The sequence below is a fragment of the Muscardinus avellanarius genome, assembly GCF_963383645.1.
Source record: "Muscardinus avellanarius genome assembly, chromosome: X".
Lineage (NCBI taxonomy): Eukaryota > Metazoa > Chordata > Mammalia > Rodentia > Gliridae > Muscardinus > Muscardinus avellanarius.
The window spans coordinates 125,622,427-125,635,196 of NC_137792.1; positions in this window are offsets into that span (position 1 = coordinate 125,622,427).

The window sequence follows — 12,770 nt, forward strand, 5'->3', positions numbered from 1 at the left end:
TGACTGGACAGGATGTCACAGTGGGGAATGAATGGCAGAGAGAAGCTATTTACTTCATGGCAGGGAAGCAAAAAGAAAAGAGGTAGAGACTGGGCTTCCACAATCCCCTTCAAGGGCATGCTCTCAATGATCCACTAGGTTCTACTTCTTCAAATTTCCACCATCTCCTAATATCTCCTACACGCTCCACTGCCTAAGAGTTGGGACCAGGCCTTTAACTAATGGGCCTATGAAGATATTACAGACACAAGCCATAGCACCAACCAAGCTCTTGGCAACTTTCTGACCAACAAATTAAAAAAATAAAAAACACAATTACTGTTACTACTAGTAGTGATTATGTTGCTATTACTTTAGGTCACTACATGTCATTCAGCTTTAGATTATTTTTATGCAGCAATATTTAACTAGAAGAGGATTTGAAAATCAGCTAGATGCCACAATGTACTTGGAAAGGCAGGCTTGTAAAAACTCATAATGCCAGGTGATAAATGTAATCTCTTTACCAAGGAGATACCATAGAAAGACAAGAAAAGGTATCTCAAAGGAGTTAAATAAGAAAGACATTCTAGGAACTTATAGACTACATAATATTAAAAAAGATATATTTTATTCACTTCATTTTTTTACTTACACAGTTTCCATTCTGTTTTGCTTTCGTAATAAAGGCAAGCAGTATTCAAAGAGAAATTACGAACTATCATGAACAATTCAAGAGCATAGTTGATTATGGCAATTTAAGGGTGTGAATGCCATTTATGAGTTACATTTCAAGTCAATAACAATAAGGCAGGAAGATATATACAATTTGTGGCAATTTGAAGACAAATTAGATCTAAATAGTTTCAATTAAGTGTATATAGATCTAAGTATCATGGAAGTTGTCTTTATTTTCCTGAAAATGTGCTTATGAATAGGTCAGTACTACTATACAAACATAATATCATTAGTATTATAATTGCCTAGCAAATAATACACAAAACGTGATCAATAAACAGTAAGTCAATACTATATATAAGAAAGGAACAAGAACATCTTAGCTTCTGTGTTTCCCATATGTTGGCATTTGGGTCGTAAAGTGTGATAAATCAAGAATCGTTTTATTATTTTCCACAATCACATTACTGGTTCATTACTAAAAGAACAATGCAATATAGTGCAGTGTCTATGAATATTTTAAATACCAATCTTTACCCAAAGATTATCTAAGATTTGCATTAATAAATCAGGGCACCATTTTCTGACAAACACAAATCAAAAGATGAGCTAAGCCAAGTACAGTGGTAGGTACCTCTAATCCAAATACTTGGAAGGCTGAAACAGAAGGATTGCGGGTTCAAGACGAACACATGGTAACTTAGTGGGACCCTGTTTCTTTTTCCTTTTTATTTTTTGTGCTGCTGGAGAGTGAATCCAAAAGCATTCTATCTCTGAGTTACACTAAGGTTTAATCCTCAGTACCAAAAATAAATAAATGAAAACGTAAATATTTGAAAAGGCTTCTATTAGCATGGGCTTTATTTTAAAATGAGTAAGGAGCCAGACATAGTGGCACATACCTGTAATCCTAGTACTTGGGAAACTGACACAATAGGATCGACAGGATCACAAGTTCGAGGCCAGCCTCGGTATCCTGAGGAGGCCCTGTCGCAAAATCTAACGGAAAAAGTACTGGGGATATAGCTCAGTGATAGAGCATCTCTGGGTTCAATCCCCAATACCTCAAAAAAAAAAAAAAAAGAAAGAAAGAAAGAAAGAAAGAAATACTTATCTAGCATGGAGGAAGGAAGTGAGTGTTTTCTAAGGCTATCACTAAACCTTTCTGGGTTATTTTCCTATGGTCACAAATTTCACCTTTCTGTAAATGTTGAAAGAAAGGTACTGCTGTCTTCCTTTCAGAGAGAGCTCCATCTGAGAATGCATGTGCAGTGGTGAGCTGGCGATGTGCTACACTGCCTTTTATGGATACTGAGCATTCAGATTTTACGGATACTGAGGATTCAGATGAAGATACCTACCGGAGGATCATTTATGCCCATTTCTATTCTCGATGATCAACTTAATAAAATTTTAATTTGGATTCTTTATACTAGACCAATAATCTGAAGCAAGTGATAATATTATTAGGCTTACTCTTCCTTACATGTCTTATTTGAAATTTCTCCCACATCTATTTACAGGTCTATGAATTGGTTCAGGAACCCTTTTGATTGATAGGAGGATCTCTTTTGTGTATCTGCCCAGTTTTCTTTACAGATCTCCATCATTTCTATCTCCCAGCCCCTCTGTCCCCTGCAAATCCTAAAACCCCTGGGGTTTCCCTGTCAGAGACCTGAATCAAAGAAATTTCTGACATATCAATAAAACCATACTGCATTTAGTCAGAGAAAAATTAAGGGCACCTGTTTCAAAAGACATCTGGGCTACCAAACTATGAAACCATTTCTACTTCAGAGGCACTAAAAATGTATAGCTGGCTTCACTGCTAATCTGTGATAAGCCTATCTTTCTTAGCCATCCTGTGAGTTCAGAGCCCTTAATCACCAGAGCATCTAGGATCTTCAATAAAGAAATGTCAAAGGAAGGAAGTAAAGGCAGTCAAATAGGAATGACTAAGGAAAACATATAAACTGGCATATATGGGAAACTAAAGAAAAGAAAATGAAAGGAAGAAAAAAAGAAAAGACTTTCAAAAAAAAGGTTTAAGCAAAACCATTTTTTAAAAGAGAAAAACCTTAAATATGTGCATTGAAAATGTTATGAAACCCCGTAAGCCAAATTCTAACCTGTCCATTTGGTACACCAACCATCCATATTCATAAAGCTATCATTCATTTTTATTTGTATAAGAAACATCCAAAAGGAAATGGCACCCTGAATGATAGCGTATACTAATGCTTCACTCACAAAATGACACCAGGTTAAACAGGACAAATAGAACCATTAATTGTTATCACTTAGTATCAGAAAACAAAGATTTTTTTTTTTCTCTTTTTTGTAGTACTGGGGGTTAAACCCAGGGATCTTCTACCTCCAGGATATACCCCAAGCCCTATTTTATTTTGAAACAATATCTAAGTTACTAAGAACCTCAGTGAGATACTGAGACTGTCTCTGAATCTGTGATCCTCCTGTCTTCCCAAGTACTGGGATTACAGACAAGTTCCATCACGCCCAGCTTTTCCCCTTTTTTTTGATAATCTTTAATCCTTTTAAAAAAGAGCATTGTGCTCAGTCAGTAATTTACACTTGTTGATTATTATGTTTTTGTTTATTAGGTTAAAAAGATACCAACAAATATTTATCTTTCAAAGACTCTTTCTAAACTATAAATTGAGTACTTGAATTTTAAGGTGAACTAACAGAATCAAACTGAACAGGTGTATAGATGTTTGTCATACTCTTCTAGGCCCTATGAGAGTATTACAATTTGAGGGAGAACACTTAAAATATGAATGACAGATTGTCATCAGTGCTGGGCATGGTGGTACATGCCTATAATCCCTTTACTTGAAAGGCTAAGGGGATCAGAGATTTAATGCCAGCCATTGCATGACTTTGAGACCCTCAGCAACTTAGCAAGACCTTGTTTTAAAATAAAAAATAAAGCCAGGCGTGGTGGCACACGCTTTTAATCCTCGCACTTGGGAGGCGGAGACAGGAGGATCGCGCTGGTTCGGAGCCAGCCTCACTGGCCTAAGAGACCCTGTTTCCAAATAAAAATAAATAAATAAAATAGGTCTGGGAGTGTAGCCCGGAGGTAGAAAGGCTTCCAGGAACCCCAGTGCCACCAAAATAAATAAATAAATTAATTAATTAATTAATAATAAAAAAGGGTTGGTGGTTTAGCTCAGAGGTAGAAACACTCTGGGTTTAATTCCCAGTACTATTAAAAAAAAAGAGTCAACACAAATTACTTTCCTCAGCGTAAGTACTTATACTTACCTGTAAAAGAGTTGTGTCTGAAATATTTTTGTATTAAATATGTGAGGAAATACTTCACAGTACAGAGAAATAAAAATGATCTGCTTCCCACATCTGCAAATGAAGTTGAAGAGGTAAAACATAGAAAATATTCTTGATCAGGAGAGAGAGTTTGTGGTTTTAGGGCCAGGTTTGTTATCATGGGTACATCATTTCTTTTTTAGACCTCATAATTCTCCTATGTAACTACCTCACCTTAAAGGTTCTTCTCAACTCCAAGACAATAAATTTAATAAATGCATTGGCAAAAGCATATGATCAAAGCTAGATCATTTCATTTGGTCCTGTTTATCTCATGGACTTATTTTTTTTTCTTTTTCCTTCTTTTTTTTTTTATTGGTGCACTGTATTCATACATTATAGTGGGATACAAACTTTTGTAGACATACATGCACACATCGCCCAGCCAATGTAGTCAGCCCCCACCCGATCCCCACCCCATTCCCTCCCCATCCCTCCTTCCCATGCTTGGCTTAGTGGTTGACATCTAGTATTATAGCAATTTATCCAAAATTAAAAATGATAATCTCACATAACAGTTTCATTTGTCTGATACCAAGCTTTTGATGACTTAAAGATAACATTTCAATATTTCTTTTTGCTTTCTTTCTTACCAGAAAATATTTTTTCTATTTTTTTAGGTGAAACTATCATATATTTATATATTTATTTTTCAGAAAAAAATCTATCCTAATATGAAATATGGATTCTAGATACCCAAAACAATCTTGAAAAAGAACAAAGCTAGAAGATATATATTTTCTGATTTCAAACCATATAAAGCTACAAATTAAAACAGTGTAGTACTGTTCTAAAGGCAAATATATAAACCATTGAAGTTAAATACAAGCCTAGAGCTAAATTCTTCCCTATATTATCAAGTTATTTTTGACAAGGTTTCCACGAACATTTGGTGGTGGAAGTAATATTTTAACTAAATATTGTTGAAACATAATAATTACATGGAAAAGAATAAAATTGGACCCTTACCTAATCCCATACACAAGTATTAACTCAAAATAGATAAAAGACCTAAATATAAATCTTAAGACTATAAACTTTTAGAAGAAAATCTGGGTCATAAAACCTCACAACATTGAAATTGGCAGTGATTTCTTGGATATGATTTCAATGGCACAGGCAACAGAAGAGTATACAAACTCCCTAAAAAAATAAAAAAAATATTGTATATCCAAAGACAATGTAAACAGAGTTAAAAGTTACTAATAGAATTGGATAAAATATTTCCAAATGCTATATCTGAAGGTATATTAATATTCCAACTAGAAATCCTAAAAATTAACAACAATAAAGGCAAACAATACCATTTAGAGATAGGTAAAAGACTAACATAAATAATGAATCTCCACAGATAACCAATCTTAGTTGTCTGTTGGATGGAAAATCTTGTTTCTCTGGTTCTGGTGTGTGTTACCTATTTCTTCTTTGTAGTTAATCTCTTTGAGTATTTTCTCTAGCGCTGGTTTTGAACACATAAATTCCTTCAGTTTCTGTTTGTCATGGAAGCTTCTTATTTCTCCATCTAATTTGATAGAAAGTTTTGCTGGGTAGGAAATTTTGGCTAAAAGTTGTTTTCTTTCAGAGTTTGGAATATGTTACTCCAAGCCCTTCTGGCTCTCATAACTTGGTTTGGGAAGTCTGGAGTGATTCTAATTGGTTTGCCTCTGAATGTCACGTGGCCCTTTGTTTTTGTTGCCTTTAAGATTCTCTGCTTGGCTTCCACATTGGTCATTTTGACAATTATGTGGCGTGGGGATCTTCTTCTCCGATCCTGTCTAAAGGGAGTTCTATAAGTTTCCTGGACCTGTGGATCGACCTCTTGCTCGATGTTTGGAAAATTTTCTGCTATTACTTCCTTGAAGAAATTGTTGATCCCTTTGGTTTCACTTTCTTTTCCCTCCTCTATTCCAATTATTCTTAGGTTAGCTCTCTTAAAATGGGCCCATATTTCTTCAATGTCAGATTCCTGCTGTCAGATATTTTTTTCTAGATTAGAAACTATGCGTTCATTTTTGGAATGATCTTCTTGTAAGAGCGAGATTCTGTTCTCCATGTGGTCTAATCAGTTGTTTGTGCTTTGAATTGAGGCCTTTACTTCATTAATTGCATCCTTTATCTCTTTTTGGCTCTCTCTGAGTTCTTTTCGAAGCACCTCTATTATTTCTACAGTTATTTTCCTGATTTGATCTTCTAGAAATCTCTGATTTTCTGTTTTATCGGGTTCTGACGTTGTGGGGTTGTGGGCATTCATTGCTCCAGTGTTATTCCTCTTTCCCATGATTTCGGAAGTTTGTGCCTTCTCTGGGTTCTTCCCTTGGGTCACTATAACTTCACTTAAGGTGCTCTGAATCTCGAGTCTGTAGTATCTCAGACCCCACTACTCCTTTACTGGGTTGTATCGCAGAATCTCAGACCCAGGGAGTCGATAGAGGCTGCTTTAAACTATGGGGGGGTGCCAGGTTGCACGTTCTCCTATGGTGTGATATCTCTGCCACCGCCACTCCCCCACTGGGTCAAGTCCCAGGAAGTACAGTACTGGGATTTCTCCTCTGTGGCCCGCAATTTGACTCACTGTTCTTCAGTTCGCAGATGTAGCTGTACTGGACTCGTTGAATTCGCTGCTGCTGCCGCCGGTGGCAATATGGCGCCGCTGCTACGCCCTCGGCCGTGAGACTGGCTTATTTCTTCTTGGTTTTGAGTTCCACTCTGAGTCCCTACAGTGTGTGCTGAGCTCAGCCACTGGGAACTTTAGATGTTCCCTGCGCTGAAAAATCCCGCCTGGCTGTTCCGCAGAGGCTCACCTCGGCTTGCTGTAGCCGTCCGGTGAACTCGCTGCTGCCTCCGGCAGTATGGCACTGCTGCCGCGTCCTCGGGCGTGAGGCCGGTGTATCTCCTCTGTGGCTCTGAGCTCTGTTCTCAGTCCGCTTTCTCTCTGGAGCCTGGTGATTTTTTTGTTTCTCTGGTGATAGTTTTTTCTGGATATGAAAGGCGCTGATTTTGTGGTAATGGAGATTGGTTGTTAGCGGGGCTCTTAAGCCCCGCTTTTCTCGGTCGCCATATTCCCGGAAGTTCTCATGGACTTATTTGGGTTAGAATCAGGAAATCTGGGGTATTATAATTCATCTTAAATGTACTGGTAGGGAAACAGACAAGACACAGGTGGTCAGTTTCACTTTTAAAGATTTTCTAACTCCAATTTTTAAAGTGCTTATTACATTAAAGCAAGCATGAAAGGAATGTTCTAAAATTATTAAAATCTTTCTTCAAACATAATCATTAGCCAAAGATCCAAGGGCAAGCCACAGCCGCACTGGCTAGCTCCTTTCCCCAGTACATATGGGTTATTTTACATATATAATAGAGTTTTACAACAGTACTAATTACTAGATCCACTTTGACTAAATAAAGCAGTCCAACATCCACATTCTCTGGTACGGATCATTCCGTGTGTAACACAAAGGGAACAATGCTGCTTCCATTAAGTGAGATGAAATACATATAACACTCTCTGTTAACTGATTGCCTTTTATGATTAGTGATACTACACAGCAACAAAAAACAGTCCTATTTCTCTGTGAGAATACCGACAAGCGGCCATGTTTAGATGCCACAGACTAAATACGTACAGCTGCTAAAAGCTACTGGTAATAATTGGTGGTTGTGCACCTTAGTGAACAGATCATTTCAGGCCATCTCATTCTATCTTAGGAAATTCTTTGGTATTTCCAACCCTTTAAAAATTTTCTTATTATGATCAGCAATCTGGATGTATTTTTTCCTTATTAGCTGTATTTGCTAATATGGCAAACATCAGCCCAGGAATTTTTGTTCATTTTGCCTATTTCAGAGAAGAGGGCTGACACATTGGTCCTATTTTCCCTTAAAGGGTGAGAAAATTTAAAATAGCTCAGTGCTCTTGCTTTTTTCCTGTTCTATTGGTGGGAAAACTCTGCATTGAACTGCCCACGATTTCTGTTTTGTGGTTCAGAGCTTGAGTACTTTCGGTCTCGTTAGCTAAACTTTCTGAACTTCTGTAGCAGAACTTGTAAATTGGACGTGAGGAGGCAGAAAATGGGAGATCCCTTCCCTGCCCATCATAAAAGGGTCATGGTTGACACTCTCATAACAAAGGACAGGTTAACAAGAGAAAAGAATAACAGATGTATTTGATCATAGTTTCATATTGCATGGGAGCCTTCAGACAGAAGACACAAAGACCCAGGGCGAGCCCTCCATTTGTATGCTTGGGTGATAGAAATCTTAGGTTCAGTGAAGCATATCTCCATATAGAGATATGACTGGACACGTAGTGTATGATCTAATGGAAACAGACCAAGTGGAGAAACCTAACAAGGCCTGTCTGTTCAGATTCTTCTTGGGCCCCCTGTTCAGCATTCCTTCCTTCCAGGTAAGGGGCAGGACCTTTTATGGAATGGGAGTCTTATGATCTACTATCAGACAAGGCAGGTCAGAGAACTTCTTTATCAGCAGCTCCAAGACAGAAAGGCAAGAGAAGATTAGAGTAATATTTTTAGGCTTTTTGGCTTGCTTTGAGTTTCTATGACCTGCCTTGTGTGAAAGAAATTCTTATTTCTATGGCTTGCCTTGGGGGTATAAAATGAAGCGTAAGATAGCAAGCAGGAAAAGAAGATCTGAGAAAAACTTTGCTTCTAAGGCTTTCACTTTTGGGCTATTGTCTGTTTTCTAAGCCTCAACAGAGGAAACAGCAAAAATAAGAGTAAGACTTCACAGGCATATTGAGGAAACAGCAAAAATAAGAGTAAGACTTCACAGGCATATTGTGATGGTTAATGACAAAGATTGTGTGTGTGTGTGTGTGTGTGTGTGTGTGTGTGTTACTTGGGATTGAGTCCAGGGGCATTCCAGAACCAATTGACACCCCCAGCCCTTCTTTTTTTTTTTTTTTTTTTTTTTTGATTCTTTATTTTTGAAACAGGGTCTCACTAAGTTGCAGAGGGCCTCACAAAGTAGCCGAGGCTGGCTGCAAACCCGCCATTCTCCCATCTCAGCCTCCCAAATATTGTGATTATAAGCCGAAGATTCACTTAGCCAAACTTTTATCAGGCTTCTGAATCTTCTTCTAAGCGCCTCTGTGTATTTCCTTATAAAAATCCAATTTTAGAAGGAACCCTAATAAGTCAGTTTAGCAAGAACCTTTCAACCTTCACATCCCAATATTTGATCAGGTTCCTCCCCCTCCACTATCTCCCAAGTATGTTTGACCACTCCGGCCTCTCTTCAGCAAGAATCCTGATAGGTCTGTTTAGCAAAAAATCTCTCAGATCGTTGCTGTTTTCTCTAAAATATTTTTCTACCATCTGACCTCCATACTGCTCCTTAGGTAGAGTCCCCATAACCTATGCTGTACTTAGAGTTGAACCCAACCTCTCTCCTCCATTGTGAGATCTCCTTGAAGAGGTTCCTATACCTTTTCCAGCGGTCCTGAATAAAGTTGGCCTTAACATGCTTTAGCATGTACTATTGAATGTTTTTACCTTATCCTATAGGCTACAATTATTGTCATTATCGGTATTATTATGGTTGTTGGGCACTAGGGGAAGTCTACCTTCAAGCTACATCCTCAGCCCTTTTTTACTTTCAAACAGGGTCTAAGTTGCTGGGGCTTCCCTAAGTTGCTGAGGCTGACCTTGAACCTGTGATCCTCCTGTCTCAGCCTCCAAAGTACTGGGATTACAGGCATGTGCTACTATGTCCAACTAATATAGGCCAGTATTGTAAACCTGCTGCCATAATGTATGAACTAAAAAGAATAATTGTTGATAGTGAGTCTGAAATGTCATCCAAATTACATCTTTCCACACTAATAAATATACTTTTATAAACAGGTTATTAATTTTCTCTCCCTCTTATCTCTTACTCATCAGGGATATGGTAGATCAAATACTAATCATCTTTTTCAATAAAGCCATACATAATATTGTTTTTTCGCTAAGGTATGAAGTGTATATTATCACTATCATTACCACAACGAATGTTAAGTATCACTGAAGACTATCATTGTGTGCCCATAATATTAGAGCCTAACATATTTTTCAAACAGATCTTACCTTCTCAAACTGGCCAGTAAAAATATCAGTATATCTTTGTTTTCTTCCTTTCATTTTCATTCTGAATAAAACATAATTTTGCTAGAAAAACGCCTTCTAGCACAACTATTTGGAATAGACAATCTACTCAATGGAGATAAATGGAGAGACTGGCTTTCTATTTAAGATGAGAGAAACAGTATTTGTTCTCTTATCCTTTCCAATTCTTTTGGAAACCTCCATATGTATGTGTATGACAGCTGGCACACACCCGAAGAGCTGTCGATATTTGTGCTCTCAACCTTCATTCCACAATCTTTACAATTTTCCCCACATTTTAATACCACGAAATCCCTCTGAGAATAGATTCATCTTAAGTCTACATATATGCAGCTGGAATAATGTGCTATCCACTGAGACCAATACTTGGGCTGAACTCTTCCTATAACTGTTCTCAGTGTTGCAGGGGAAACGTATATGATACACTATTTTTTCATAAATTTGCTACTGTTCGTGATGGAATGTTTTAGCGTTTCTCTACAACCAGAAGAAAGTTAAACCCAAGGCATTAAGGAATTGTATAGGGAATCTAATAAAGCTTTTTTTTCTATTAAGATGAAATATTTCGAAGATGACCTCTGAACCTAGATTTAAACATTATTTGTCTCTTACAGCTCAATGGACATTTATCAAATGCTTATTAAGATGGCTTAAGAACAAGAAGAAAAATGATGAATCCCTCATGAAGAAGGATTGGATTTTTTTCTCCTTTTAACGAAATAACATTTATCATTTCTCCCTTCTACTACAGGCCCGTTTCCGGTTCAATTGATGACTTGGAATCTAGAGTTTCTGCTTCGTCATCCTATCTATCAAGAGAAATGAATGAAATCAATACTCCTACGGGGAAAATGAGCTCACTAATATTTACATCTATTTTCTTCCTTTCTTTCTTTTTGAACTGCCATTTTTTACCATACCGCGTGCCTTGAAAATGACCCGACAGTGCTCTCTGCTTAACAATGAATGCACAGAATTTTAGCCCTTATTAATGGCAACGCTGTAGGACAAAGAGAAAAACCAATATAAGGAGCTTTGAAGAGGAATGATAGGGACAATATTCGTGGTGAATCGAAAACAAATTAGAACAGACAGAGTTTTAACAAATGATTGCATGCAATGAATATGTGATTGAACTTTTAAAGGTGATAGCACTGTTTCCTAAATAAATTCTTATTGTGGTAATTTATTTTCCTGACATTACGATTGGCTTTTGTGGCTGCAAATTGATGTATCTTTGTAAAGTTGTTTCCATTGACATTTTTTTTTTCAAATTAAACTATAAATGCCTTTGCAGGCTTTTGGGGTTTAATTTGTTCTCTCAATATAAAAAGTTGCATCAAATTTTAAAGCATTTCTTATACACCTAAAACTTGAGAAAGACTGATGCTTAAAGGAAAAATTAGCACACTTGGTTCTTTAATTGAATTTAATATCTCTAAGACTGTAATTGCTGATATTAAAGCCTTTTATAGGGAACAAGATAAATACATGTTATTAATTCCCATTCAACTAATAAGTGCAAATGAATATAAATAGTGATTGTATATAGCTTCAATAACTTTTTGAATATTACGTTTAAAATCCAAATGATTCTATTTTTTATCTTAAGGCTTTAATCAATGTCTTTCATTATACATTTGTAGTATTATTACATATATCTCCTTTTAGTGCTAGGGATAGAACCCAGGGGCATTTTACCTCTGAGCTACACTCTGACTTTTTTTTAAATTTCACAACAGAGCCGGGCGTGTTGGCTTGTAATCCCAGCATTCGGGAGGCTGAGACCTGAGGATCGCAGTTCGCGGACAGCCTCAGCTACTCAGTGAGGCCCTCTGCAACTCAGTGAGACCTGGGTTCAAAAAAAAAAATAGGGCAGGGGGTGTAGTTCGGAGGTCGAATGCCCCTAGGTTCCATCCCCAGACCCACTAAATAAATAAATAAATAAATAAATAAATAAATAAATAAGTAAGTAAATAAATTTCACAACAGGGTCTTCTTCAGTTGCAGAAGACCTCGCTAAGTTGCTGAGGCTGGCCTCAAACCTGTGATTCTCCCGTCTCAGCCTCCAAAGTACTACAATTACAGGCATGCCCCCCCACACCCAGCTCATTTGTATTATTTAGGATATCATGGAGGAACCTTTATCTTTCTCTCAGAAAACATTCATTTTATCTTAAATGTACTCGATTATTAAGTAAAACCCCACAAAAAATGAGTCACTGATAGTTCTGAGAGGAATAATTTTTAGAGGGTGAAGAGTGATGAAATAATTAAAGATGCAAAAAAAGACCCAACTAATTATAATCACCCTATCAAATAACTACGCGAGCTCAAGGGCGCCCTTTCTTCCTAAACCCTCTATAGCAAGGTTAGGATGACAGTGCTATTTGTTTTTGTTTTTGTTTTGTCTGTGTGTGTAGGGGTGTCTCAGTGTAAAAATTCCTTTAATCACCTAGATTATCTTTACTAAAATTACTGTTAATCAAACATATGACCTCAGGCATTAGTATGATTCCCACAGGTGAGCCTCTTTACCCCATCTATCCCCTCAACATACCAGCTAAATGTTTTTATTTTTTTATTTTTTGGTGGTATTGGGGTTCCTGGAAGCCCTTCTACCTCGGGCTATACTCC